A 24,929-nucleotide genomic window follows, 5' to 3' on the forward strand; every position below is an offset into this window, starting at 1 on the left:
TTTAAAGTATTTAAAGAATTTGAAGTATTTGAAGTATTTAAAGTATTTAAAGTATTTAAAGTATTTAATGTATTTAAAGTATTTAAAGTATTTAATGTATTTAAAGTATTTAAAGTATTTAAAGTATTTGAAGTATTTAAAGTATTTAAAGTAGTTAAGGTATTTAAAGTATTTAAAGTATTTAAAGTATTTAAAGTATTTAAAGTATTTAATGTATTTAAAGTATTTAAAGTATTTAATGTATTTAAAGTATTTAAAGTATTTAAAGTATTTGAAGTATTTAAAGTATTTAAAGTAGTTAAGGTATTTAAAGTATTTAAAGTATTTAAAGTATTTAAAGTATTTAAAGTATTTAAAGTATTTAAAGTATTTAAAGTATTTAAAGTATTTAAAGTATTTAAAGTATTTAAAGTATTTAAAGTATTTAAAGTATTTAAAGTATTAAAAGTATTTAAAGTATTTAAAGTATTTAAAGTATTTAAAGTATTTAAAGTATTTAAAGTATTTAAAGTATTTAAAGTATTTAAAGTATTTAAAGTATTTAAAGTATTTAAAGTATTTAAAGTATTTAAAGTATTTAAAGTATTTAAAGTATTTAAAGTATTTAAAGTATTTAAAGTATTTAAAGTATTTAAAGTATTTAAAGTATTTAAAGTATTTAAAGCATTTAAAGTATTTAAAGTATTTAAAGTATTTAAAGTATTTAAAGTATTTAAAGTATTTAAAGTATTTAAAGTATTTAAAGTATTTAAAGTATTTAAAGTATTTAAAGTATTTAAAGTATTTAAAGTATTTAAAGTATTTAAAGTATTTAGAGTTTTTAAAGTATTTAAAGTATTTAAAGTATTTAAAGTATTTAAAGTATTTGAAGTATTTAAAGAATTTAAAGTATTTAAAGTATTTAAAGTATTTAAAGTATTTAAAGTATTTACAGTATTTAAAGTATTTAAAGTATTTAAAGTATTTAAAGTATTTAAAGTATTTAAAGTATTTAAAGTATTTAAAGTATTTAAAGTATTTAAAGTATTTAAAGTATTTAAAGAATTTGAAGTATTTGAAGTATTTAAAGTATTTAAAGTATTTAAAGTATTTAATGTATTTAAAGTATTTAAAGTATTTAATGTATTTAAAGTATTTAAAGTATTTAAAGTATTTGAAGTATTTAAAGTATTTAAAGTAGTTAAGGTATTTAAAGTATTTAAAGTATTTAAAGTATTTAAAGTATTTAAAGTATTTAATGTATTTAAAGTATTTAAAGTATTTAATGTATTTAAAGTATTTAAAGTATTTAAAGTATTTGAAGTATTTAAAGTATTTAAAGTAGTTAAGGTATTTAAAGTATTTAAAGTATTTAAAGTATTTAAAGTATTTAAAGTATTTAAAGTATTTAAAGTATTTAAAGTATTTAAAGTATTTAAAGTATTTAAAGTATTTAAAGTATTTAAAGTATTTAAAGTATTTAAAGTATTAAAAGTATTTAAAGTATTTAAAGTATTTAAAGTATTTAAAGTATTTAAAGTATTTAAAGTATTTAAAGTATTTAAAGTATTTAAAGTATTTAAAGTATTTAAAGTATTTAAAGTATTTAAAGTATTTAAAGTATTTAAAGTATTTAAAGTATTTAAAGTATTTAAAGTATTTAAAGTATTTAAAGTATTTAAAGTATTTAAAGTATTTAAAGTATTTAAAGCATTTAAAGTATTTAAAGTATTCAAAGTATTTAAAGTATATGAAGTATTTAAAGTATTTAAAGTATTTAAAGTATTTAAAGTATTTAAAATATTTAAAGTATTTAAAGTATTTAAAGTATTTAAAGTATTTAAAGTATTTAAAGTATTTAAAGTATTTAAAGTATTTAAAGTATTTAAAGTATTTAAAGTATTTAAAGTATTTAAAGTATTCAAAGTATTTAAAGTATTTAAAGTATTTAAAGTATTTAAAGTATTTAAAGTATTTAAAGTTTTTAATACTTTGAATATTTTAAATACTTTAAATACTTCAAATATTTACTTTAAAAACTTTAAAAACTTTAAATACTTTATATACTTTAAATACTTTTAATATTTACTTTAAAAACTTTAAAAACTTTAAATACTTTAAATTCTTTAAAAACTTTAAATACTTTTAATACTTTATATACTTATAATCATTTAAATACTTTAAATACTTTAAATACTTTAAATACTTTAAATACTTTAAATACTTTAAATATTTTAAATACCTTAAATACTTTAAATACTTTAAATACTTTAAATACTTTGAATACTTTAAATACTTTAAATACTTTCAATACTTTCAATACTTTAAATACTTTAAATACTTTAATTACTTTAAATACTTTAAATACTTTAAATACTTTAAATACTTTAAATACTTTAAATACTTTAAATACTTTAAATACTCTAAATACTTTAAATACTTACAATACTTGAAAAACTTTAAATACTTTAAACAATTTAAATACTTTAAGTGCTTTAAATACTTTAAAAACTTTAAATACTTTAAATACTTTAATACTTTAAATACTTTAAATACTTAACATACTTTAAATACTTTAAATACTTTAAATACTTTAAATACTTTAAATTCTTTAAATACTTTAAATACTTTAAATACTTTAAGTACTTGATATACTTTAAATACTTTAAATACTTCAAATACTTTAAATACTTTAAATACTTTAAATACTTTAAATACTTTAAATACTTTAAATACTTTAAATACTTTAAATACTTAAAATACTTAAAAAACTTTAAATACTTTAAATACTTTAAATACTTTAAATACTTTAAATACTTTAAATACTTTAAATACTTTAAATACTTTAATTACTTTATATACTTTAAATACTTTAAATTCTTTAAATACTATAAATACTTTAAATACTTCAAATACTTTAAATACTTTAAATACTTTAAATACTTTAAATACTTTAAATACTTTAAATACTTAAAATACTTAAAATACTTTAAATACTTTAAATACTTTAAATACTTTAAATACTTTAAAAACTTTAAATACTTCAAATACTTTAATTACTTTATATACTTTAAATACTTTAAATTCTTTAAATACTATAAATACTTTAAATACTTCAAATACTTTAAATACTTTAAATACTTTAAATACTTTAAATACTTTAAATATTTTAAATACTTTAAATACTTTAAATACTTTAAATACTTTAAATACTTTAAATACTTTAAATACTTTAAATACTTTAAATACTTTAAATACTTTAAATACTTTAAATACTTTAAATACTTTAAATACTTTAAATACTTTAAATACTTTAAAAACTTTAAATACTTTAAATACTTTAAATACTTTAAATACTTTAAATACTTTAAATACTTTAAATACTTTAAATACTTTAAATACTTTAAATACTTTAAATACTTTAAATACTTTAAATACTTTAAATACTTTAAATACTTTAAATACTTTAAATACTTTAAATACTTTAAATACTTTAAATACTTTAAATACTTTAAATACTTTAAATACTTTAAATACTTTAAATACTTTAAATACTTTAAATACTTTAAATACTTTAAATACTTTAAATACTTTAAATACTTTAAATACTATAAATACTTTAAATACTTCAAATACTTTAAATACTTTAAATACTTTAAATACTTTAAATACTTTAAATACTTTAAATACTTTAAATACTTTAAATACTTTAAATACTTTAAATACTTTAAATACTTTAAATACTTTAAATACTTTAAATACTTTAAATACTTTAAATACTTTAAATACTTTAAATACTTTAAATACTTTAAATACTTTAAATACTTTAAATACTTTAAATACTTTAAATACTTTAAATACTTTAAATACTTTAAATACTTTAAATAATTTAATATCTTTAAATACTTTAAATACTTAAAATACTTAAAATACTTTAAATACTTTAAATACTTTAAATACTTTAAATACTTTAAATACTTTAAATACTTTAATTACTTTATATACTTTAAATACTTTAAATTCTTTAAATATTTTAAATACTTTATATACTTTAAATACTTTAAATACTTTAAATACTTTAAATACTTTAAATACTTTAAATACTTTAAATACTTTAAATACTTTAAATACTTTAAATACTTTAAATACTTTAAATACTTTAAATACTTTAAATACTTTAAATACTTTAAATACTTTGAATACTTTCAATACTTGAAATTCTTTAAATAATTTAAATACTTTAAATACTTTAAATACTTTAAATACTTTAAATACTTTAAATACTTTAAATACTTTAAATACTTTAAATACTTTTAATACATTAAATACTTTAAATACTTTAAATACTTTAAATACTTTAAATACTTTAAATACTTTAAATACTTTAAATACTTTAAATACTTTAAATACTTTAAATACTTTAAATACTTAAAATACTTTATATACTTTAAATACTTTAAATACTTTCAATACTTTAAATACTTAAAATACTTAAAATACTTAAAATATTAAAAATACTTAAAATACTTAAAATACTTAAAATACTTTAAATACTTTAATTATTTTAAATACTTTAAAACTTCAATTAAGTTTTTTTTGTTTAAATACTTTAAATTCTTTGCATGATTTGACTATCTTAAATTTTAGAATTAGAGAATTTTAGAATTTTAGAATTTTAGAATTTTAGAATTTTAGAATTTTAGAATTTTAGAATTTTAGAATTTTAGAATTTTAGAATTTTAGAATTTTAGAATTTTAGAATTTTAGAATTTTAGAATTTTAGAATTTTAGAATTTTAGAATTTTAGAATTTTAGAATTTTAGAATTTTAGAATTTTAGAATTTTAGAATTTTAGAATTTTAGAATTTTAGAATTTTAGAATTTTAGAATTTTAGAATTTTAGAATTTTAGAATTTTAGAATTTTAGAATTTTAGAATTTTAGAATTTTAGAATTTTAGAATTTTAGAATTTTAGAATTTTAGAATTTTAGAATTTTAGAATTTTAGAATTTTAGAATTTTAGAATTTTAGAATTTTAGAATTTTAGAATTTTAGAATTTTAGAATTTTAGAATTTTAGAATTTTAGAATTTTAGAATTTTAGAATTTTAGAATTTTAGAATTTTAGAATTTTAGAATTTTAGAATTTTAGAATTTTAGAATTTTAGAATTTTAGAATTTTAGAATTTTAGAATTTTAGAATTTTAGAATTTTAGAATTTTAGAATTTTAGAATTTTAGAATTTTAGAATTTTAGAATTTTAGAATTTTAGAATTTTAGAATTTTAGAATTTTAGAATTTTAGAATTTTAGAATTTTAGAATTTTAGAATTTTAGAATCTTAGAATTTTAGAATTTTAGAATTTTAGAATTTTAGAATTTTAGAATTTTAGAATTTTAGAATTTTAGAATTTTAGAATTTTAGAATTTTAGAATTTTAGAATTTAGAATTTTAGAATTTTAGAATTTTAGAATTTTAGAATTTTAGAATTTTAGAATTTTAGAATTTTAGAATTTTAGAATTTTAGAATTTTAGAATTTTAGAATTTTAGAATTTTAGAATTTTAGAATTTTAGAATTTTAGAATTTTAGAATTTTAGAATTTTAGAATTTTAGAATTTTAGAATTTTAGAATTTTAGAATTTTAGAATTTTAGAATTTTAGAATTTTAGAATTTTAGAATTTTAGAATTTTAGAATTTTAGAATTTTAGAATTTCAGAATTTTAGAATTTTAGAATTTTAGAATTTTAGAATTTCAGAATTTTAGAATTTTAGAATTTTAGAATTTTAGAATTTTAGAATTTTAGAATTTTAGAATTTTAGAATTTTAGAATTTTAGAATTTTAGAATTTTAGAATTTAAGAATTTTAGAATTTTAGAATTTTAGAATTTTAGAATTTTAGAATTTTAGAATTTTAGAATTTTAGAATTTTAGAATTTTAGAATTTTAGAATTTTAGAATTTTAGAATTTTAGAATTTTAGAATTTTAGAATTTTAGAATTTTAGAATTTTAGAATTTTAGAATTTTAGAATTTTAGAATTTTAGAATTTTAGAATTTTAGAATTTTAGAATTTTAGAATTTTAGAATTTTAGAATTTTAGAATTTTAGAATTTTAGAATTTTAGAATTTTAGAATTTTAGAATTTTAGAATTTTAGAATTTTAGAATTTTAGAATTTTAGAATTTTAGAATTTTAGAATTTTAGAATTTTAGAATTTTAGAATTTTAGAATTTTAGAATTTTAGAATTTTAGAATTTTAGAATTTTAGAATTTTAGAATTTTAGAATTTTAGAATTTTAGAATTTTAGAATTTTAGAATTTTAGAATTTTAGAATTTTAGAATTTTAGAATTTTAGAATTTTAGAATTTTAGAATTTTAGAATTTTAGAATTTTAGAATTTTAGAATTTTAGAATTTTAGAATTTTAGAATTTTAGAATTTTAGAATTTTAGAATTTTAGAATTTTAGAATTTTAGAATTTTAGAATTTTAGAATTTTAGAATTTTAGAATTTTAGAATTTTAGAATTTTACAATTTTAGAATTTTAGAATTTTAGAATTTTAGAATTTTAGAATTTTAGAATTTTAGAATTTTAGAATTTTAGAATTTTAGAATTTTAGAATTTTAGAATTTTAGAATTTTAGAATTTTAGAATTTTAGAAATTTAGAATTTCAGAAGTTTAGAATTTTAGAATTTTAGAACCTATTAATTATTTTTTTAAATTATTTTTATGGAATTAATTTATTTGAGATTTTTAGAATTTTTTGTCTTTAGGATTTTTTATTTATTATTTTTCAATTCCTCCAAGTTCTAAAGAGTTTCGAAATTCTTCTATTTTTGATCTTGTTTTTAACTTTTTTAGTTGTGTTTAGCATTTTAAATTTTGAATATTGTGAAAGCAGTCAAAAATCAAAATACTCACTCTTTTTAATTTCTCAATATAGAGCGTAACCCCATCTCCCCTGAAATGCTACGTCATTTGTGGATGACCACCTTTTCAAATTTAGATTTTTCTAAAATAAATATCAAATTTCAATCCTGGTTGAAAACATATTTTTATTTACACAAGTTTCGTCAAGGGTTATTTTTTAATGTCGTGGACTCATGAGGGTTAAAGCTTGTACCATTCTGCAGAACAAAAGCGGCTTGTCAAAGTCAAAGTGTGCCATGACAATTTCGACGCCGCAGAGCAACAGCTGCGAAGAACAACCCAAGCAGGAACGTTCCGGGACCGGTGTTTGTTCCGTCGGTTGTCCACACGGAATCTACGTTGGATTGTTTGACTAAAATATGGTAGGTAGTTTGAATTTGTTTGCCAATTGCTTGTATAATTAAAGTGCGGTTCATCTTTTCAGTCACGTCAAGTTTCGAAGGTTTTTTGCCGGATTTCGACATCCCCGGCAAGATCGACGTCCGCCGGAAATCCAACAATGGCCAAGCTGCTCAGCCAACGTCCGGGCACCTGTTCTGCGGACTTTTGACGGATCTGATGACAACAGTAGCTGATCCGCTGGCTGTCGGCCGGAGAAATGGTCGTGGAACCGTTTTCCTCCACGAAAAAGTAAGTTCGACGTCGTGTGGCAGTTTAGACAAGAAATAACAATGTTCAATGTCCTTTTAGGCACAGTTCCGGACGAATGCTTCTCAGCGGATGAATGGGCTGGCTGGCCGGAAATGGCCATTCGCTTCTCGAAGATTCAACCACATGGCGGAATTCGGAAGAGCATCAATGACGGGAAGAATTTTGTAAAAAGAATAATATTAATAATTACAATGTATCGATTTTTCATGTGTAATTACCGAAAATGTCGAATAAATTTGAGTTTTTGGTTTTTCTTTTATTTTTACCAAAATCAAACTCAACTTTTACCAACAAAATTATTTCTGCCGATTGGCACCAGATGTCGCCTAACACGCTTTCAGCTTCAGAATCATTCCACCACCGCCAGATGTCGCTTTGAAGAGCTTTCAAGCTTTTTCTGAAGTTCAATTAATCAAATGAAGTTGGCGCCACTGGTCAATTCAGGCTGGCAAAGCATGCTGTTAAATTTAGGAATTTGGTTACTTCTTGCGAAGAAGGAAGCCAAATTACTAAATAAGGAAAGGGGGCAAAATTCCTAGAATAAAGGAATTTTGTACTTTTTTTTTATTTCAGTGGAGGTATACAAAAGCCCATAGAAGAAGTTCATTTTTTGAGTCATCTAACAACAATTGGTTACATAGTAAGTTTGATTTAGAAGGATTTATCGTGGAAAACGTGAATTTAACAAGTGGATCAACGAAAAAACGAAGATGTTGTGGACGAAGATTAGATTTTTGACAGATGAAGTGCATTGAGATATATCTAGTCATGTAATATTTATTAAGTGTTGGTCAATAAATTTTTAATAATCAAATTAATTGCATTTTCATAAACATTCCTTTGTTTCCTCCCCTTCTGTGATGGTACAATGTTCCAGAAAATCCTAAAACATCGTAATTTTTTTTTAATTTGGGTGGTGAGGGGGGAGGGGGGGGGGGTCAAAGAGAGGTAGATTTTGACTCAAGAGGAAGGGGAGGGGGATTGAAAGTAAACGAAAACTATAACAAAGCATAAACCGCCATTCCGTGCATCAAACAGACAGAGCAAGGATATTAAAATTCACCATTTCAATGCATGTGGGCTCAAATGTATAAAAAAATCGAAAAAAAGCGAAAATTTAACTTTTTTTTTTGAAAAATATCAAATTTCATTTGTTTACATGATAATAAGTACAAACAACACAAAAAAGTCACAAAAAAGTGAAAAAATATTTTTGGCCGCTCGCTTCTATGGAAATACCCCATAGTGCCATGGTTTCTCCAGAGCATCACTATTTTTTGTCTTCAAAATTAAATTTCTCTACAACCATACATTTTTTTAACCTGGTTCAATCAGCATTAGTTTAAAAAGATCGTTAACTTATAACTATCTAAATTTCATCTAATTTGGTCGATCTAATTGCGATTAATCACCTCCGTGTACGCACGAGAGCAAGCAGCAGTCAAGTGCTCAGTGCTCCATCGTTTTTTCGATTTTTTTCGCCGTAGTTTACCGTGATTAGCCACGAGTTTGCTCCTGCAGCATGCCAAAGGCCGGCCGTGGCCGTGGCAGTTCGAGTGCGACCTCGAAAAACCCGCGAAGTTCGTCTACCGGCCGTGTGCAAAAAGGTAAACAAACCAACGCCGTGTCGGCCGCCATCGCGCAGGGGAGCGTGAGCGCAGATGGAATCGACAAAAAGTTACTACATCCCGGGTATGTTCCGAGATCACCAGTGCGAACCCGTTCCGGTACTTCCGGTGCCACGACCAGTGGCACATCAACATCCGCCAACATCCCCATCAGGAACGAGTTCCAGATGCTGAGCGACACGGACACGGTGCACGGAAAAAAGTGCCGACGTCAAAAAAGAACAATTCTCCAACGGAACGAAGACCATCTCCAATTTTTGTTTTGGACACGTTGGCGGACGATGTTGACGAGTTGCTGGAAGGCCTCGGATATTGTCTGAAAATCGGTAAGTCGGCAGTGCAAGTGATCACACTGAACAGAAAATATTTCGACCTGGTGCTTGAAGAACTGAAGCGTAGCAACTTCAACTTCTACACATACGACCCAGAGAAGCCCCCTGTTAAGGTCGTCTTGCAGGGTTACCAAGACCGTCCGATCGCCGACCTGGAGCGACACCTCTCGAACGCCGGAATAAAGCCACGGGAGATAAAAGTGCTCTCGCGAAAGACAACAGTCACAGGTACACACACCCTGTACCTGTTGTACTTCGACCGCGGCACCGTCAAGATCCAAGATCTGCGGCGGACTAAGGCACTGGACGGTTTTTGGGTAAACTGGCGGTTTTACACCAAAAACCCGACAGACGTAGCGCAATGCCACCGTTGCCAGAAATTCGGCCACGGCTCGCGGAACTGCAACCTCCGGCCCCGCTGCGTGAAGTGCGGTGAGTCACACCTCTCGGAGGCGTGCGCACTGCCACGAAAGGCGGAAAATGCAGAACAAACTAAGTCGCGCGTAAAGTGCGCGAACTGTGACGGCAACCATACCGGTAACTACCGCGGATGCGTCGCGCGCAAGGCTTACCTCGAGGAGCAGGAAAAGAGGAAGAAGAAAGCAGCAGCGTGCCGCTCTCCTCAGCGAAGTACGAGCGCAGCCGTTCCTGCAGCTGGGCAGCGTACGGTTCCAGCGGACAACCCAGCAATCCCTCCTGGATGGGGGCGTTCGTTTGCCAGCGTGGTCGCTGCCGGTAGCGGCGATGCGGCCCAGCAAGGAGTCACCGAGGAAGATCTCTTTACCCTGCCGGAGTTCTTTGCTCTCGCGGGGGAGATGATGACGCGGTTTCGGAGCTGCCGTAACAAGGCGGAGCAATTTCTGGCACTCGGGGAGCTGATGATCAAGCACATCTATAATTGATATTATTTTTGTCTGTGATCTAGTTTTAAGCTTTCTCTCTATCTATCCTTTTCCCATTGCACTTTCTGTAAGTTTTTTGAAAACTTTTTATTATTCTTGTCTATTCCATAGTTATAAGTAATAATTTTTCGATTGAATTACGATGTAAATCACAGCTGAAAGGAACACCAAAACTCTGTTGTGTACCTAAATGAACTCATTGAAATTGATTATTCACAAATAAAACCGAATTGAATTGAATTGAATTGCGATTAATGTAGAAAAACGTAAAAAAAATAAATTTTGCTCTGGGCGGGAAGGTGTTAAAATAATATGTTTTTGGAAAAATGTAATTTTTTAATTTATTTTGAATGAAAATGAACTTTATTACTGTTGATGTTTTTGTAGCAGAAGATTGAAAGTATGATTTGTTTAACACAAAAATTGGAAATATCTTAAATGCTTCCAAAAAATCATTTAACACCCCTGCCTAGCAGCAACTCCTCCAAGACATTGTACCACACAGCATCCGACCTCCTCGCTTTAACTTGAAGTTGACGCCTCTGAGAGATCGTTTGCCTGAGATGTCCCCGTCGGCGTCGTCAGCACCACTCCTTCAAACTGCACTGGGCGAACGTCATGCTCTTGAGCACCAACTCCACCATCCCTCATCCTCCAAGGAGTCCTGAAAGCTCGTTTCGGGGCGCGGTCCTTTTCGTGCACAAAGTGAACTCCTGACCCACCCCCGCTGGGGTTAGGGGTGCTCATTTTTTTTCAACTTTCTCACGAACCTTAAATTTAGTCCCGAGGAATGTGCTCACACACATTCCTCGATCACGTTCCAGGCTTAAAGCTCGTGCTTGGCGCTAAGAAGGCCAAATTGCAGCTGCATGTTGCGATGAAGAAACTCGTCTTCGCGCGAAAGAGCAAAGGAAAATCTGAGAGGGGGAAAGCACTTTGCCCAGCGTCTTCAAGTGTGCAGAGTGCAAAGTGCAGCTCTTCGGGGTATGTGTGTGACCTCGATTTTCCATTTTCCTCCTCCTTTTTGAGAGTGTGCTTTGCTCGGCGAATTTTCCCAAGCTTTTTCTGGGAGGAAAAACAGGTTCAACAGTTTGGTGTGCTTGCGTGCTCGAAGGGAAGAAGGTTGAACGGATTAAATTCGAATTTAATTAAGGTATTACAGCCGGGAGAAGGCAAAGAGAACCTGGAGCTACATGTTAATTGAACCGGAAAGTTAAAGGAAGAGGTTTGTCTTGTGGAAGTGACTCCTAAGGCTTGAGATGACTGTGATGCTCTGTTTGCTGCCTGTGTTTGCCAGATGTTGCAAGTCTCGCACACAAGCTGACGTGTAACAAATGTAATCTGTAAGCCACATCAAGCTCAAAAATGATTACAATATTTAGTTGGAAGGTGAAAACCTCAGGCAAAGTACACAGCACATGTTGCCTCCGTGCTGATTGCATGATTGCTTCAGCTTTGATTAGTAGTCATGGATTGTTGGGAAGCATCTTGTCATCAACGGTTTGAAATGAACATTTTAAGTCAAGTAATTTATAATAATAATTGTGTATTCAACGTTGGATTTTCTTAGCTGGAAAAATATTGTCATCGTATTTTCAAAAATGAAGGTCAATTCAGATTTTATTTCAAGTTTTCTCAATCTTTGTCTAGAAAACTGATCATGTAGACCCTAAACTCAAGCATAAACATAAACATAATTTGTTAGACCAGCAAAAGCGTTTTTTCTGCTCTGCCTTAAATTCAACTTCAATTTGGTACATTTTCATTAAAAGCATGGTTCAAAGTAACATGTTTTTTGCCACCTTACTACCCTGTTACTGGTATTTCCATTTCAAAGCTAAACATTTCCCAACCTTCATACCCCACAGATTGAAATGCGACCTATTTTATGCAAACAAACGTGCTTTTTTATAAAAAAAAAACCCATGAAATCACAACGTGGTAAAATCTCCCTCTATTACTCTATTTTTAGCGGCCGTTGCAGAAATTGTTGGCAAAAAGAAAAAAAAACACCCCGTAAAATGTGCTGCACATAAGCATACACTTTATTTCTGCGCTGCAAACGAAATATTTTTTTGTGTGAGTTTTGTACGAAAGCTCTTCAAACGTGACTTTCCAACCGCGTGACTCTGCCGCTCGGCTCGTGGTCTGTGTGTGTGCGTGCAAGTGACTACAAAGCTCACGGGAACATTTTAATTTAAAACTTTTTTTTTCCTTATGCTTCCACCACTAAGCCACCCCCTTTGATGGAGGGATAAAAAAACGCTTCTGGTGCTGGCATGTTTTCTATGCATTTGTGCAATCAAAACGTTTTAATTGAAGAATATTGTTTAAAAATGAGAAAGCAGTTGAAATAATCAAAAAATCATTATGATAGTTGAGCAATTCTCTGAGATTTCGGTAATTCGATTTTTTTTTGTAGTTTTTAAAACGACTGAAACTTTTTTGGAGCCTTTGGTATGCCCAAAGAAGCCATTTTGCATCATCAGTTTGTCCTTATAATTTTCCATACAAATTTGTCAGCTGTCCATACAAAAAAAAATTAAAAGAAGAATTTATGAACTTTTAAATAATTTTTCGATGATAAATCGAATTTGCAATCAAAAGTACTTCAGTGAAATTTATTAAAGTGCACTGTTTTCAAGTTATAGCCATTTTTAGATAACTTTCTTGAAAATATTCGCAGTATACATTTTTTATATTAGAGCCCATGATTGCCCACCCTCAAAAAAAATATTTTTTTTTGATAGCTGCAGGCAGGGCTGCGGAGTCGGGTCATATTTCAAACGACTCCGACTCCGACTCCGACTCCGGCTTTCTCAGATTAGCTGACTCCGACTCCGACTCCGGCTCCGGCTTTGAACAAATGGTTGGCTCCGACTCCGACTCCGACTCCGGCCTACCAACTCTAGCCGACTCCGACTCCGACTCCGACTCCAGCTTTCAACAAAAGGTTGGCTCCGACTCCGAATCCACATATTTTTAAATGTTTCAAAAGTTAGTTAACTATTATTAGTTAATTATTTTTAAATCATTGATAAATAAGATTATTTAAATACTCTCTAAGCGTCATGTTTTTCTCAAGAAAAACAAGTTAAGTAAAAGTAAAGTAAAGTAAATAAACGGAAAAAAAGTTTCTAGGTTCCAAGTTTTTTACGTTATGGAAACAGAAATCAAAAAATATCTTCAGTTTTAGAGGCATTTTGAGAAGAACAGTTTTGTAAGTAAATTTGGATTTATTTGCTTAACCTCAAATATGAAAATATTTTTTTCAGAGCTAATAAATTTAAATATTAAATTGATATTTTTGAATGAATAATTAAAAGAAACCTGGCCTTAATGATCTATTGAACATTAAAATTCAATTTGCTCACTTTCAGGCTGACATTTGTAAGAAGCGCAGTGACAGGCACCTTGTGTTTTAAATGGCAATTTTAAACGAAACATTTTTTTTTGTTTTTTTCAAGACATACATAGACATCACGCCATGGCTGAAGGAGATTATTATTGCAAATCAATGTATCTAAACAATTTCTTCGTGGAAAGGACGCTTAAGATGTCCTTTTCAAATATCTGTGACATGGAAAATATTTTAACCTGGAATTTTTAATTTATTTTAATTTTAAAATTTTATATACTTTAAAAAGGAGGTGCACGATACTTCGTGAATCTTCATCTAAAACGAAGCTTTATCGATGATCTTTCGCCTCCATCAAAATATATGAAAAAACTTAAAATATAATAAAAAACAAATATCCACAAGTAAAATATTTTCAAGGTTACAAATATTTCATTTTTTTAAGGTACGTTGATTTGCAATGATTATCACCTTCCGTTATATTGGCGTGAGACATACAGTATGGGAAAATTTGAGATTTGTTCAACGATAATTTGCAAGGATATCGAAATAGTTTACCTAAAATCAACATCAACATCAACAATCAATGATTATTTCAAATTTGTTGCAACTTCTTTTGACATTTTTTGTTAGTTTCAATTATTTTAAATGCAACACTTTGATTTCTTGTACTCAGTTATAAACAGTTATAATGCGCATGTTGAGTTTCAAATAAATAATACTCCAGCTCCAGCCGGAGTCAGCTAAATTTTATGAGCTGGAGTCGGAGTCGGAGTCGGAGCCGAAGATTTCTGAAAACCCGGAGTCGGAGTCGGAGCCGGATTTATCTTAAATTCAACAAAAAATATGTTTTTTATTGTTCAGTATTTCCTATATAACAGCTTAATTTACAAAACAACTTATATTTTTAATTGATTTATCAGATGCCATTATGTATTCAAAGCTTTTTATTGTGATTGAAAAGCTCTAATTGTGTTATTACACTATAATCAAGTATGTAGTATCATAATTAAAAAAAATAAAATGAAAAAATATTGGTTATGTAGTCAGACTATATTTATGACTATAGATTTGACCAAATTTTATCCAGCTATTTCTGAAAAAAGTACACACAAAGTCATCTTTTACCCCGATAGCGAATGTCTTAGAGGTATTTAGTTAAATCATTTTTTAGGAAAAAATTACGAGGTACATTAAAAGATTATAAATAGTAATCACTGTTTTTGCAGATCGAAAAAGAGCCACTGACAGTTTAACTTTTGTAACAAATAATCAACGATAATAACAATCTCCTACTTGGAACTCAACATGCGCATTTTGTTTAAAACTGAGTACAAGAAAATCAAAGTGTTGTATTTAAAATAATTTAAACGAACAAAAAATGTGAAAAGAATCAAAATATTATCAACTGGTACGAATTTTCTCTTACTGTATGTCTTACGCCAATATGACGGAAGGTGATAATCATTGCAAATCAATGTACCTTAAAAAAATGAAATATTTGTGACCTAGAAAATATTTTTTTTTCCTGTGGATATTTGTTTTTTATTATACTTTAAGTTTTTTCATATATTTTGATGGAGGCGCAAGATCATCCATAAAGCTTCGTTTTAGATGAAGATTCACGAAGTGTCGTTGTCTCCTTTTTTAAGTATATAAAATTTTAAAATTAAAATAAATTAAAAATTTCCAGTTTAAAATATTGTCCATGTCACAGATATTTGAAAAGGGCATCTTAAGCGTCACTGTGCTTCTTACAAATGTCAGCCTGAAAGTGAGCAAATTGAATTTTAATGTTCAATAGATCAATGAGGCCAGGTTTCTTTTAGTTATTCATTCAAAAAAAAAATAAATAAATAAACTATTTTGATTAATAAGCTTTGAAAAAAATATTTTCAAATTTGAGGTTAAGCAAATAAATCCAAATTTACTTACAAAACTGTTCTTCTCAAAATGCCTCTATAACTGAAGATATTTTTGATTTCTGTTTCCATAACGTATAAAACTTGTAACCTAGAAACTTTTTTCCGTTTATTTACTTTACTTTACTTTTACTTTACTTATTTTTCTTGAGAAAAACATGACGCTTAGTGAGTATTTAAATAATCCTATACATTAATCTTTTAAAAATAATTTACTAATAATAGTTAACTAACTTTTGAAACATTAAAAAAAATGTGGAGTCGGAGTTGGAGTCGGAGTCGAAGCCAACCATTTGTTGAAAGCTGGAGTCGGAGTCGGAGTCGGAGTCGGCTAGAGTTGGTAGGCCGGAGTCGGAGTCGGAGCCAACCAATTGTTCAAAGCCGGAGCCGGAGTCGGAGTCGGAGTCGTTTGAAATATGACGCGACTTCGCAGCCCTGGATAGCTGATTCTTTATATTTTGCTTTTTTGAAATTTGTTTATACGACCGTATATTGAATGTTTGGTCTTTTTGAAATGTTAGTCTCGATAACAAAATTGAATGTATTGTTTTCGAAAAGATCTGAGATATAGACATTAGAAAATAGTGGGTTAGTTGGGTGAGACTCTGGAAACATCTTTTTTTCTGTTTTTAAATCCTTAAATTGCAATATCTCAGCAACTAAAAGTCTTATCAATAATATAGAATTTTCTCAGCTTTTCAAAAAAAAAATTTTTAAGGTGGGCAAACATGGACATTAATTTTGGAATACGAATAACTGCGACTTTTTTCAAAAAAGTTACCTAAAAATGGCTTTATCTTAAAAACGGTGCACTTTAACTTAATTTCACTACAGTACTTTTTGATTCCAAATTCGATTTTGCATCGAATATGAAGTTAAAAAACCTCTGCGAAAAAATATTTTTGAGGCCAGGTTTCTTTTAGTTATTTATTCAAAAAAAATAAATAAATAAACTATTTTGATTAATAAGCTTTGAAAAAAATATTTTCAAATTTGAGGTTAAGCAAATAAATCCAAATTTACTTACAAAACTGTTCTTCTCAAAATGCCTCTATAACTGAAGATATTTTTGATTTCTGTTTCCATAACGTATAAAACTTGTAACCTAGAAACTTTTTTCCGTTTATTTACTTTACTTTACTTTACTTTTACATTAATCTTTTAAAAATAATTTACTAATAATAGTTAACTAACTTTTGAAACATTAAAAAAAATGTGGAGTCGGAGTTGGAGTCGGAGTCGAAGCCAACCATTTGTTGAAAGCTGGAGTCGGAGTCGGAGTCGGAGTCGGCTAGAGTTGGTAGGCCGGAGTCGGAGTCGGAGCCAACCAATTGTTCAAAGCCGGAGCCGGAGTCGGAGTCGGAGTCGTTTGAAATATGACGCGACTTCGCAGCCCTGGATAGCTGATTCTTTATATTTTGCTTTTTTGAAATTTGTTTATACGACCGTATATTGAATGTTTGGTCTTTTTGAAATGTTAGTCTCGATAACAAAATTGAATGTATTGTTTTCGAAAAGATCTGAGATATAGACATTAGAAAATAGTGGGTTAGTTGGGTGAGACTCTGGAAACATCTTTTTTTCTGTTTTTAAATCCTTAAATTGCAATATCTCAGCAACTAAAGGTCTTATCAATAATATAGAATTTTCTCAGCTTTTCAAAAAAAAATTTTTTAAGGTGGGCAAACATGGACATTAATTTTGGAATACGAATAACTGCGACTTTTTTCAAAAAAGTTACCTAAAAATGGCTTTATCTTAAAAACGGTGCACTTTAACTTAATTTCACTACAGTACTTTTTGATTCCAAATTCGATTTTGCATCGAATATGAAGTTAAAAAACCTCTGCGAAAAAATATTTTGATACATTGAAGCAATCAATATACAGTTATGCCTCGGTTTTACACGCCTCGGTTTTGCACTGCCCCGGTTTTGCACCGTTCAGCTGCCTCGGTTTAGCACGGCCCAGTGCTTAACTGAAGCACAGAGCTTACGGGTTTTTGGCTATATGGGAGACATTGGCTTTAATCGTATGAAAAATCATGCAAACATCGAAAAATTATAGTGTTTTGGAATCGGGATGATGTCAGCTATCCATTAAAATTATCATTTCATGAAAATTTTCACAAAAATATGTATTTTTCCTGTCTTTCGAAAATGCATTTTTTTCTCTTAAGTAACCAAAAATATATTGTTATTGCAATATGGGTATCAAATGATCAGATTTTTTTCATACATTTTGGATGTAATACCATAATTTTTAGAAAATACTCAAAATTTTCACAAAACTACGTCTTTTTGAAAAAAAAAACTCCAAATTTCAATTTTTACAATATGGGTATCAAACGATCGGGATTTTTTCATACATTTCGAATGTAATAACAACATTTTTAGAAAATACTCAAAATTTTCACAAAACTATGTATTTTCGAATAAAATTCGGGTATTAAACGATCGGGATTTTTTCATACAATTCGAATGTAATAACAACATTTTTAGAAAATACTCTAATTTTTCACAAAACAACGTATTTTCGAATAAAATACTCAAAATTTCCGTTTTTACAATGTGGGTATCAAACGATCGGGATTTTTTCTTACATTTCAAATGTAATAACAATATTTTTTTGAAAATACTCAAAATTTTCACATTTTGTATTTTTGTAAAACTTTTCAAAATTTCAGTTTTTACAATATGGGTATCAAATAATCACATCGATTTTTTTTCAAAAATACGTAGTTTTGTGAAAACTTTGATTATTTTAATTTTTTTCGAAATGTATGAAAAAATCTCGATCGTTTCATACCCACATTGTAGAAACGGAAATTTTTAGTATTTTTTTTTTCGAAAATGCATAGTTTTGTGAAAATTTTGAGTTTAAAAAAAAATATTGTTATTACATTCGAAATATATGAAAAAATCCCGATCGTTCGACACCCACATCGTAAAAACGGAAATGTTGTGTATTTTTTTTAGAAAATACGTAGTTTTGTGAAAATTTGGAGTATTTTCGAAAAATGTTGTTACTTTATTCGAAATGTTTGAAAAAATCCCGATCGTTTGATGCCAACATTGTAAAAACAGAAATTTTGAGTATTTTTTTCGGAAATACGTAGTTTTGTAAAAATTTTGAGTATTTTCAAAAACTTTTTTTATTACATTCGAAATGTATGAAAAAATCCCGATCGTTTGATACCCACATTGTAAAAACGGAAATTTTGAACATCTTATTCGAAAATACATAGTTTTGTGAAAATTTTGAGTATTTTCTAAAAATGTTGTTATTGCATTCGAAATGTATGAAAAAATCCCGATCGTTTGATACCCATATTGTAAATATTGAAATCTGGAGTTTTTTTTTTTTTTTCAAAAAGACGTAGTTTTGTGAAAATTTTGAGTATTTTTTAAAAATTTTGGTTTTACATCCAAAATGTATAAAAAAATCTGATCATTTAATACCCATATTGCAATAACAATATATTTTTGGTTTCTTAAGAGAAAAAAAAAAAATGCATTTTCGAAATACAGGAAAAATACGTATTTTTGTGAAAATTTTCATGAAATAATAATTTTAATGGATAGCTGACATCATCCCAATTTCAAAACACTATATTTTTTTGATGTTTGCATGATTTTTCGTACGATTAAAGCCAATGTCTCCCATTTAGCCAAAATCCCATAAGCTCTGTGCCTCGGTTATGCACGCCTCGGTTTTGCATCCCCCATATGCGGTGCTAAACCGAGGCATGACTGTAGATTCAAAAATTCATAACCCAGTAGTGGTGGGCAAAACCGCTCATTTTTGTGAGCCGCTCATTTTCGTTCGCTCATTTAAATGAGCGGCCAATGTAATAGTCTAGATGCCGACTGGAGAATCGCTGTTAAACTAAGTAAGATATGGAACATCAAACCCGATACTTACTATCATCCACGTGGAACCCGTCCTTATCAAGTTCGTGGCCGAGAAACTTAATTCTTTCCTTTTCGAACTCGCACTTGTCCTTGTTCAGGGTAAGATTGTTGGCCTTGATTATGCGCAGAACCTCGCTGGTCGTCTTCCGGAGCTCTTCTAGACTTATGGCGAAAATAAGGATGTCGTCAATATATATAATAATATTTCGGACACCCTTGAAGATCCTGGCCATCTCTCTCTGAAACGCTTCCGGGGCGCAATTGACTCCGAACAAGAGCCGAGTGAATCGGTACATTCCGCCCTCCGTCAAGAACGTCGTCAATTCTCTGGAATCCTCGCTCAACTCGAGGTGGTAGAATGCACTTTTAAAATCGAGTTTCGTAAAACAGGTAGATCCGTGCAGCATGGTTTTCATTTCGTCGATCAAGGGTAGGCGATAGTACTCGCGGTTGATGGCCTTATTGGGCGCCCTCATATTGACTACCAACCGGAAATCGCCCTGTCCCTTTGGGACAGCAGACATTCCGCTGATCCATGTGTGGCCGCTCATTTCGCTCAAAGTCAGAAAATAGACTGGAATGAACTGAAACATGTGCTCAAGATAATTAGATTTTTTTTTCAAACGACCAATGGAGTGTCTATGAGTGTCACACTTCGTATGATTTTTGTTGATTGATAATTCAAAAATATATGTTTTCATCGCACTTATTCTGAACAGATTGGAGATCGTCCATAAAACATAGAAAACCGTCGATTTACTTTATCCTTTTTTGGAAAGCATTTCAAATATAAACGTTTTATGTGAAAAAAAGGAAAAAACATTGATCTCTGAAATCCACAAATTTCGAAAACTTTTTTCATAGAGAAGTAAACAAACTTGAGTTTTTTTCAGAAGTGAATATTTTCAACCAAATTATTGCTTTCAATTGTAAAAAGTAAAAAGTAATGAAAAGTTAGCTGAATTATCGTTTTGATAATTATCTTTCCATTATTTTGTGAAACAAAAGAATTAAATTTGGTGCTCATTAACATGCACATTTGAGGTAGCGTTTTGCTGCACTTAATAAATTAGTTTTGAAATGCAGTTTTTATTTAATAAGAACAACTTTTATTCATGACAGCAAATGAATGATCAAAACAAGCGTCAAAAAAGAAGATCTGAAAAAATGCCTTAATAAATCTATTGAACAATTACCACAAAAGAGTACCAAGTTTGTGTGATGTGCTGTGGTAAATTACATTTTAAATCATAAACGGTCCAATACATGGATTAAAACCGCACTTCATGTACATAACATTTGAGAAATGTATCGATATTTTCATAATGAGATCCTGCAACATCGGGCGACATTCAGCTGATTCAAAATCACAGGCGCCCCGACACGGGCCAGCAACAAGCATAAAGTGCGCCATAATGTTGGAACATGAGGCGACCGGTGAGAACCTAGTTTCCCCTCTTTTCTCAACAGCACCGTCACCACGGAAGAACGAACCGAACGAGAGCGAATGAGCGAGAGCGAAATAACGAAAGAGTGAGCGAAAACGACGCCGTTCGACGACGTCGACGACGGCGCGAGCGACGCTTATCAAGCGCTCCGTTCGTTCTTTCCGTTCATTCGCTCTCGCTCATTCGCTCTCGCTCATTCGCTCTCGTTAGGTTCGTTCTTCGACTCGCTCTTTGATTTGACGGTTCTTTGAAAAGAACCGGTTCACAAAATGAACCGCCGCTCATTTTTTCTGAGCGGTCGCTCATTCGTTCTTTAGCTTGAGCCGGTTCATAAGAACGGTTCGCTCAAAAAAGCCCATCTCTATAACCCAGTCATAGATTGAAATTTCTAAAAAGTTGGCATTTGAAAAAAACTATCAGAAAATAAAAAAATTAAAAAATGCGTTTTTTACAATTCAAGTTTAAGTGAAAAACATTTAAATAAAATATCACCAATTTTTCACCATATATTTTTTTTTTCAGTGTAATCCTTATCCATACCTACAACTTTGGCAAAGACACCAATCGTTCAAAAAAATCCTTCAAAAGATACAGATTTTTGAATTTTCATAAACCATTTTTGTATGGACAGCTGCCAAATTTGTATGATAAATTATATGGACAAACAAATGATGCAAAATGGCTTCTTTGGGAATACCAAAGGCAACTTAAAAGTTTCAGCTGGATTAAAAAATACAAAAATTAAAATTAAAAAATACGACCGATTTCGTAGAGAATTGCTATAATGTACCGTAAACCAAGGTGACTTTGATAGGATTTTAATTTGTTTTTGGAATATTTTCCAATAGGTAAGGTATTTCTCAAGATTATTATTTTTAAAACATGTACTGGGGTAGGCCATACAAAGTTCATGCACTATTTTGGAAAAAAGTTTTTTCAATAGTGTTTTTTGATTGAAAAAAAAAACTGATACTGGCATCACTGTCACCAGCTGCATTGCCACGATGGATGCTGCAACTGGGATTCTGCTGAAATCGAGATCGAATCAGACTGCCATTGCACATTTTGCAAGAGGTGACATTTGAAAAGTGGGTTCCCATCCTCCTGGATTGGAACAGCATAAGTAGATCTGGAATGAAGTCAGATAATAAAGCCATGTGGAAAACGGTTGACCAGCGATTCTAGATTAAAAAGTTTGTTTAAAGAATTGGGAAAGTTTATTTAAAATAAAAAAAAATATTTGTAAATACGTCAACTCCACTGAATTGATTTCGTAGAAACAAATTAATTTTCAAAGCAAGCACGAAACATTCCCCCGGCACTATTGGTGATGGCACCTTAATGCAATGCACTACAAAGTGCAAACGGGGATTTTAATGGACTAGTATAATTAGTTCCGGTGTCGGTGACTGTGACGATGACTTGCATCAGGTACCACCAGGGAGGTGTGCTTCTGAACGTGATGCTATGCAAATATATGCACAAACTTTCGCGAATTGTGGCTTCCACCAACTTCCACTCATACATGCGCTGGTGATACAAACTAGTGGCGTGGAATTAGAGTGAAACTTTGCAGCTCCTCTCAATTTGTAATCAAACCCGATCAGAAGCGTGAATTTAGTGGGAACCCCACTCAAATCATGGGATCGATTCTGAGAACTCTGATACGTGTGAATCAAACAAATTAATGAAACTTTACGGTGAGCAAATCCAATCTAGAGGGAGAAAAACTAGTAATCACTCTTAAAATATAGGAATTTAAAGTTTAGGAAAAAAACAAAAAGAAGTTTTCTCATTGATTGCAACAAAAAATACCTTAAATCACGATTCAAGCTAAATTTAATGATCTGTCCATACAACTCCACGATGCCAAACATTTCCACCAGGCCCCTGATTTGTACCCGCGGTCACGAAATGGATTGAATGCCGACTACGTGGGAAATCCCGAAGACGGGGCAGATTCCATAAAACGGTAAATCCCTGCGCGATTCCTAGTTCTGCCACACCCCCCTCCAAAAAACAATGTCGAGACCGGCAGGACCGATTCAATGTGCTGCTGAAAACAGCAGCTTCCGCGGGTAATTTCAACTTTTTGGATTTGGAACGTGTGGCCTTGATGTCTCCACCCTTCCCCTCCTGTGAGCTATTTTGGATGCATCCAGCGCCATTGGTACACGTGGCTATTGTCCAAAATTCCACTTCCCGGAATGGTCCAGGCACGCTCACTCTGGGCTAATGGATGGTCGTTGTTCTGGGCAAGTTCAGCGTTGAAACATTCATTCCACGGCGGATTTGTGCACACCATGACCTGGGTGTCCAGGGATAGCGTTCGGGGTTTGAGTTGTAATCGGCCGCGTCCCGGGAAGGTTTAGGCTAGGGTTTAGCACTAGTTTGTAAAAAGTGTTTGGAAACTTAGTATGTTTTCTCTTGTTAAAGCCAGATTGAAGTAGTAAAAGTTACACGAACTTTTTGAAAAAAAAAACAAATTTAAATCTAAATTACATGGCAGGTTGATATTAAATAAATAAAAATTTAAATTTCTTACATAACTTTTTTGACATCGATCTTTTTTACGGTCACACACACTAACGTGCCCAGCTCTTTGAGGAAGGTGGGGCAATAATATGGACGTTTTGAAAATTACGTCATTTGTGGACACCCCCTGACCAAATTTAAAACAAATTTCTGAGGATGGTGGGTCAGTTGCCCCATGTTGCACCACCCTGTGCACGCTAGTGGTCACACACAATTTGTTTCTAGAATCCACTTTTTATAAAAAAAACGTTACTTAATCCACCTTTAGGTGGTTGGCGCCTTCCTCACATTTAAAGGGTGCTATCCCAAATGCAAAAAGTGCGTAAATAACACTTAAGTGCTTATAACTTTTGATAGGGTTGTCAGATCTTCAATGTTTTGGACGCGTTAGAAAGGTCTTTTGAATCCCATCCTGCGATAGGTCGCATGAGAGATCCGGACAACGTTATCTGAGACAAAATATCTGAGATCCGGCCTCCAAAAAGTGCATAAGTAACTCTGAAGTGCTTATAGCTTTTGATAGGGTTGTCAGATCTTCAATGTTTTGGACGCGTTGGAAAGGTCGTTTGAATACCTATCCAACGATTGGTCGCATAAGAGATCCGGACAGCATTTTCGTCAAAATATCTTAGATCCGGCCTAGAAAAAGTGCGTAAATAACACTTAAGTGCTTATAACTTTCGATAGGGTTGTCAGATCTTCAATGTTTTAGACGCATTGGGAAGCTCTTTTGAATACCTATCCAACAATATGTCGCATGAGAGTTCCGGACAACGTTTTCATCAACATATCTGAGATCCGGCCTCCAAAAAGCGTATAAATAACACTTAAGTGCTTAAAACTTTTGATATATTTGTCAGATCTTCAATGTCTTGGACGCGTTGGAAAGGTCTTTTTAATACCTTTCTAAAAATATATAGCATGACAAGTTTTCTTACAAAAACCACCCTTTTTACAATCTTCCGGACTTTTGTTAAACTCGTTTTTTAGCATAACTTTTGAAGTACTTAACTCAACTTTATCATTTTTAATAGCGACTTATGGGACCCCAAGACGGATCGAATGACGCCAAAACGGACAAAATCGGTTCAGCCAATGTCGAGATAATCGAGTGACAATTTTTTGATCAACATCCCACCACACACACAGACATTTGCTCAGAATTTGATTCTGAGTCGATAGGTATACGTGAAGGTGGGTCTACGAGGTCGAATTAAGAAGTTCATTTTTCGAGTGATTTTATAGCCTTTCCTCAGTAAGGTGAGGAAGGCAAAAAATCGAGTATAATTTTAAACATTAAATTTTTTGCAAACTTGTGTAGCTACTG

At 30.1% G+C, this 24,929-nt stretch overlaps 1 protein-coding gene and 1 long non-coding RNA gene across 3 annotated transcripts in view; one reads left to right on the forward strand and one right to left on the reverse strand.

The window, feature by feature from the left end:
- The window catches only part of LOC120430152 (uncharacterized), a 323,078-nt gene that overhangs the window by 76,309 nt on the left and 221,840 nt on the right, over positions 1-24,929 (reverse strand). The gene's annotated exons all lie outside the window — the stretch shown is intronic.
- On the forward strand, positions 7,119-7,814 carry LOC120430154 (uncharacterized). Its single transcript, XR_005607563.2, has 3 exons — positions 7,119-7,275; positions 7,338-7,543; positions 7,604-7,814. It is a non-coding gene; the product is annotated as an uncharacterized LOC120430154 (long non-coding RNA).

This window comes from Culex pipiens, chromosome 2, assembly GCF_016801865.2.
Source record: "Culex pipiens pallens isolate TS chromosome 2, TS_CPP_V2, whole genome shotgun sequence".
NCBI classification, from domain to species: domain Eukaryota; kingdom Metazoa; phylum Arthropoda; class Insecta; order Diptera; family Culicidae; genus Culex; species Culex pipiens.